Source organism: Echinops telfairi, unplaced genomic scaffold, assembly GCF_000313985.2.
Source record: "Echinops telfairi isolate 266 unplaced genomic scaffold, ASM31398v2 ScPeMD7_5805;HRSCAF=6673, whole genome shotgun sequence".
In the NCBI taxonomy this organism is placed as follows: Eukaryota; Metazoa; Chordata; class Mammalia; order Afrosoricida; family Tenrecidae; genus Echinops; species Echinops telfairi.
This window is the reverse complement of record NW_022109704.1, coordinates 1384295-1390783: the sequence shown is the minus strand read 5'-3', so window position 1 is coordinate 1390783 and position 6489 is coordinate 1384295. Positions and strand designations below refer to the sequence as shown.

The window sequence follows — 6489 nt, the reverse complement described above, 5'->3', positions numbered from 1 at the left end:
CCCCCGAGAAACTCTTATTCTACTTGCTGTCTCTGTGGCTTCATCAATCCTGGGTTTCTATACTGAAAAACATGCAACAAAAATTCAAGAGGGTGACCTCTGATGACACGAACACCTCTGAGCTAGACCCAGTATGAACAAACCAATACACAACATGTTGACAACCAGGTCAGGCTTAACGTGCATCAGAGGGGGGTCAACTGACAACGTTGTAACCGTTCAAGTCAGGCTTATCATTTGATCTTTGGTAGTCATCTTTCCAGTGCACTCGATTTGGTAACCACTTTCCTCCCGTCCCTCCATTATGGATAGACGGAAATCCCTGGAGGCTAGTTTCCTGTGTAGATCCCACAAATGGATCTTGGGCTCCCACTGTCATCCATAGCCTTCTGCAAACTAGATCCTCTCAGTTTAGGCTCTGATACTAATCCCTCCTTTGACTTCAGATTACATGATTTACAATCCTTTGGTGACTGATGATGGTGTGCTTATTCCACGTGGACTTAGTTGACATCTCAATTAGATGTCTGCTTGTTTAGAAACAAGCCTTTAAGACCCCAGATGCTATTTTATTTAATGTCCAAGCACCATCCAATTTCTTCACCATACTTGGCTGGAGCACCCATATCTCCCGTGTTCCCTTCCTGAGGGTGAGTATCAAGCAGGGCCATGATGTAAGAACTAAGTGTTCTTAAATTGGAGCTACAATTTAGTGTGAGCCCCAAACCCATTCCTGGGTCTGTATTTTTTTAAGCTGAATCTTTATATGGTACAGACTCAGAGTGTCTGGTGGATTTGAACCACTGCCCTTCTGGTTTGCAGCAGACAAGCACTTAATCACTGTATCACCAGGGCTCTTCTCCAGTCATACCCAGACCCAAAAGTTGCATCTGCGTACAGAGGTTTACTGACAAGCAGTGCCATATAAAGTTCTTTATGGAACTTGCAGAAGGCAGCTAAAGCTGCTTTCACAGATGGCATTAAATCCATGTAATCCTGCCTCTCGCCCAGACTCAAGGCTGGAGGAAAACCCAAGTCTCCTTTTATTACCCTGGTAGAGCGCTCTTTACGAGCGTCTTATCTATTACAGGCACTTGCTTCTCAGTAGACCCAGCATATCACTTTAAGAGGCTGAGTCTCAGCCTGAGAAAATGCTTTTTGCCTTTAGGTTTTTTTAGAGGAAAAGGATTGAACTTAAAGTTGTTCTCCCCCCCCCCCGCCCCCCAATTTTAAGTTTCTTTCCCCAAAGCACTGTATAAAAACCAAGCTTCTGTCTTTTTATATAGTGCAGATTAAATCTCGTTTTAGTTAAAGTGGCATCAACACCTTTGCCTATACCAAAGAAAATGAAACAAACTCTGCTTGATACAGAAAGGTAAAATTCTTAAATACAGGGACCTAAACCATTACTTTCCTATATTAAGAGATGGTTCCTTCATGTCTCTTGAAAAGATACTTCTCTTATTCCCTGGTTTCTTTGCATATATATTTTCATATGGTCTCTAGAGCAAAACGTTTGTCTTCACACAGCTGCGCTGAGCCGCCTCAAACAGCGTTAGTCCTCTGTGATAGGTGAGCATGCTGGAGCCAAGAGGAGGGGAAGAATGCCTGCCCTGAAATACAGTTTAGTATGCAGGAGAAGCCCCAAATAACTCACTATGTGGCAACACAAAGACAATGTAAATGCTCAATGTAACAGGTGGGAGGAGTTACCACGTTCAACGTTTCTTTCTTGGGTGGTACATAGTTGAGAACTACTCCATTAAAATACAATTTATCTTTGTTGTCAGTTGTTCAAAATGTTTTTCTGTACATGAAATCCAAAATAGGTAAATCGATAGAAGCAATGACTGGATTAATAGAGGTATGGCAAGGGAGCTTTGGGGCAGGGGTGGGTGGGGGGAGGCGGGAAGTAAAAACAATGAAGACGTTCTAAAATGGATTGTGTAATTATTGTCCAACTCTTCTTGATGTGACTGAACTATTGCACTCCATCATACGTGAATCATCTGTGCCCATAGAACTATTAAAATTAGTCCAATGCAGTTTATCTTTGATATTCAAAGCTACTGAGGAGCCGGTGTGCACTTGGCCAGGGGATGCAACAGACAAGATGAATTTGGCAGCTTTCCTTCTAGAGCTTCTTGTGAGGGAAGGCAGGACTTATGACAACGTGCATACAAACAAATTCTATTTTTTATTGACAAAGTTCCTATGAGCAAATTAAATATTTAAAATCAAAGGCCAATTCTTAGGTCTCATTTATTGCTTACTTCATTTGTATTAAGTATGCCTTCCCCTAATATGTTTAACACAAAACAAGTCCAATTGTAACTCATCTGTCCATATACAACATCTTTACATTCCCCGCCCCCAAGCTTTTTTTCTTTTTCATTTTTACATGTTTTATGATCCACTGGCATAGCGACGGGCTGTCTCACAAGGGTATTTTTAGAATTAGTAGATTATGTAGCAAATTAAGCCAACAGAAAAGAGATTAGTCTAATTCCAGAGTGGTCCATAGGTTGATCACCTAGAATCTTAATTGGCTAAAAATTAAAACTCAACAGCCCTGATTCCACAAATACATGACATTTCTTTAATGTTACAAAAAGTTTATCATCACTTTTGAGAAACACTCAGTTGAGCTGCCCATTGCTGCTTCCACACTCTCCTTTTGGTGTTATACCACGGACTTTTCTCATCATAATGGAGGCAGCCAGGGGGCCTGTAAATGTCAGCAGTTTATATAGGCTAAGCAGTTAATAAAAATCCGTTTACTATGATATAAGCCAAGTGTGTTTATACTTCATCCCACCCTCTCCCAAAGTTGAAGTTGTCTTGCTGTGTTTATCTTGGTCTTTAACATAAAACCCACCTAGTGACATTTTTGTAGAAGTGGCCCTACAACTACAGAGTGCTGTCACTTTCAAGGCAGGGCAGGAGAGCTTCCTGTTCCCGCAGCGTGGTCTCCACCAAGTCAAGAAGGGCTCTTCAGCTGCTCCTTTAGTAACCTTTCCGTGATTCCTTAAGGAGTGCAGGTGTTACAGGGTTGGGGAAACAAATACAGCCTGAGAACAAGAGCAATACTTTGATTTCTACTCTCATGTTGTCTGTTTTCAACACTTTTTCTGGCTGTGCTTAAGGGACTTAGAAATCACTGCATTTCTTGGAAACCCACTGGGCAGTTCTATGCTGTCCTATAGGGTTATTCACTAGGAGTCAGCACGACTCGGTGGGAGTGACTTTTTTTTTTTTTTTAACTTTTTGGGGAACCACAGAAACGACCTAATTCCTTAATAATGTTGCAGCTGAGGATACTGAGACCTAGGGAGATAAAGATGTCCCTATTGTTACACAACTAATTACACATTTCTACACAATGTGGCATCCAAGAGAAATGAATCTGTTTTGAAGGCTAGTCATGGTTGTACCTGTTTAAGGAGGCTAAAAGAATAGCATTTTTTTCAGTCCAGAAACTATAGGAGCTAGACAAAAGGATAGGTGGTTCGTGCCTGCCAGCTCGGAGTCAAACCCTCCGCAGTCCTGACTAGACAGCAGTGGGTTTGGGGTGGGTAATTGCCTTGAGACTGAAGGCAGGTCAACAGTAGCTTTGAAAGGGAAAATACTAGGTTATCTGCTCTGATAGAGATAGACAGACCACACACAGACAGACAGAGACACCCCCCACCCCCCAGAGAAGAACCAACTCACTGCCCTGGTGTCCACTCTGACTCACAGCAACCCTACAGGGCAGGGTAGACCTGCCCTCCCGGTTTCTGTGAGACTTCAACTGTTTACAGGAACAGAAAGCCTCACCTTTCTCCTGTGGAGCAGCTGATGGTTGCAAACTACTGACCTCGTGGTTAGTGCCCCACTCCTAACTCAAGACACCACCAGAACGCCCTAGGAATTCCTAGGGGGCAGTTCTACCCAGTCATTTAGCGCCCTAGGAATTCCTAGGGGGCAGTTCTACTCAGTCATTTAGCGCCCTAGGAATTCCTAGGGGGCAGTTCTACTCAGTCATTTAGGGCTGTGAAGAGTCAGAGCCACTTGAGGTCACACAACCAGAGTGCGTGGAGGGAGATGCTGGAGCAGAACACTGAACTGATTCATTCCAGTCTGAGCTCTCCTCACTTGGAGAATGTATCTTTCCACCCCAGATAGAGTGCACCAGCACCTGCATTTTAACATCACCAGAAAATTGTTACAATGTAGATTCTGATTCTGTGCAGCTGGGGTGGGATGGCACACACAGTATGGGGTTGAGCCAGAATGAACCGGTTTGAATTCTTAGCTTGGAGTCCAGTGCAGGTGGTGGATAGAAGTAGATGGATTTTTAGAGATTTTTAATAGGCAGAATCCGCCAGACTTTCTGATTTATGAAAAGACTGAGGGTAGAGTTGAGGAGCTGGCTCTCAGGTTTGACCTTCTGGTACATGATGGTATTTAAGATGACATTAGAGCTTACGTTCTGAGAACGCCAGTTTGCAAACCGCTAATGGCTGGCAGTGGCAGCCCCCAATCCATCTGCAGGGCCCTCAAGTCTGCGTTGAATTCTTTCTGATCCTTAACCAAGGATAATCTTGCCCTCAGGCAGAGAGCGTTGGAAAGCAAATTTACCTCCATCCCGGTCAGCCCTCCTTGATGGAGGGCACTGTTCCTCACAGGGGGTCAAACAGTCCTGAGTCATGCCTTAACAGCCTCGCCCTGACTGCCTGGGTCAGAGGGCCCTGGCCCAGTCTGGCTGTGCCTGCTTCTGTAGGCCCACCTGTAACTGTGATGGACTGATCTGCCACCGATCATGAATTTGTGACAGTTCCCTCTGTGCCATGCCCTATTTATCTGGCTTCCCAAATTGTGAATCCTTGGCCGCCATTTTGACCTTATGCTAATGGCCTCCCTCATCTGGAGGATGTGCCTGCCTCCTTGTATTTATTGCCTTGGTCTCCATTAACACTCAACGTTCTCCTTAACTTCTATGAGGTGGTGGTTCCTCTTGCACCCTACAACAAAATAGAGAATTCTGACGGCTTGGTGGTAGTGGTTGTGTGGCAGGAAGGCGAATGCTCACAACAAGGATACATTTATTGAACTGGTTCTATTTGAAGCAAAAGCTAAATTTTTACTAACTCCTCTTCAGATATTGCAAATGAAGTTTCTGCTGAGTTATCAGCTAATCTCAGAGAATGAATCTACTTAAATGCTAAAGTTTTGTTTACTATGTGCATATCCTTTTCACAATGTTTCTTTTTTTTTTTTCACAATGTTTCTTTTTAAAAAGTGAAATAATATGATGGAAATGGAGACCACCCTATAGTATTGAATGTAGGCCTGTGCTTCATTTTATTAAAATTGAATGCGTCTTCCAAATTTGAGTGTGGTGATGACTGAACAACTCTTTTTAATATATTAAAACAACTGCATTGTATGGGATGTGAGTAATACAACTATTTTTCAAAAAATTAAATGGAAAGAGGAGACTAGAACTTACGACCATCCTTTTTAAGGAGAAGGGCTGTTATTAGTGTGATGTGCAGCTAAGACAATGGTTTCCAGTGCAGGAAAACCGACATTTCCTGGCATTCCTATCTAACAGTTGCTACACATCTCAACCTAAGATTTACTTTTCTATTTTATAAGCATATTTACTTAGGAGTCAGGTCATGCAGGCAAGAATATCTCACTTACAATATTATAATTTGGTATAATATCCATAACCGACATGACATAACCTAATACTTGGTCATAACTCATATGCTCATTGACTTGAAGCAGCTTTTTTCGTATGCTGGCTATCGTTTCAAACCATTAGGAGGGCTACCTTTATTTTACCACCACCTTTTTTGGTCACAAGGAACCCTAAGGTGGCATAGTGGTTACAGGATGGTTTGCAAACTACAAGCTCAGCAGTTCGAAACCACAAGCATCTCTGTGGGACATTGATGAGGCGTTCTACTCCGATAGTTTTAAGGACTGAAATGGGAAAAACAAGCAAAGATCCAATATATTACTCCGGCAACTGTAAACGGTATAACTAAATTAAAAGTTGGTGGGGTGGGGGTGGCGGTGGATGGGAAGGGAAATAAAAGGCAAACGGATACACCTGATAACGGTTCTCAGCTTCACAATCCTACAAAGGATTTGTGGAACATTCCAAACTGACTTGGGGTCCGCTATGGTTTAACCCTGGCGCGTGTAAAGCTGCCCCCAGAACAAAGGCTCACGCAGGGCCTCTGACCCGACCCCTTGACCACAAACCCTCAACTGGCCAGGGGACTCGCCCCGGGGCTTCCCCGACGCCTCCCTCCCCTCACCGATGCGCTTCGGCCTCCTGGTTGCTAGGTCGCCCCAACCCAGCCTACCCGCAACCCCTGCTCTCGGCGCCCGCTTTTACCGGTCCTCGAGAACCAGCGTCGCGCGCCCGCCCAGCCTCACACCTCGTCCCAGCTGCAGCACTCGCCTCCGACGAGGAGCCGGGTCACCCAA

The 6489-nt window shown here is 44.1% G+C and overlaps 1 protein-coding gene across 3 annotated transcripts in view; it reads right to left on the bottom strand.

The window, feature by feature from the left end:
• TDRKH (tudor and KH domain containing) overlaps positions 1 to 6489 on the bottom strand; it is a 20299-nt gene extending 13810 nt beyond the window's left edge. For 2 of the 3 annotated variants that reach the window (XM_045295672.1, XM_045295675.1), the window contains exon 1: positions 6398 to 6484. The gene's annotated coding sequence lies outside the window, so the exon portion shown is untranslated. Of the gene's footprint in view, positions 1 to 6397 lie in introns of all 3 variants that reach the window. The other variant, XM_045295674.1, reaches the window with a different exon arrangement.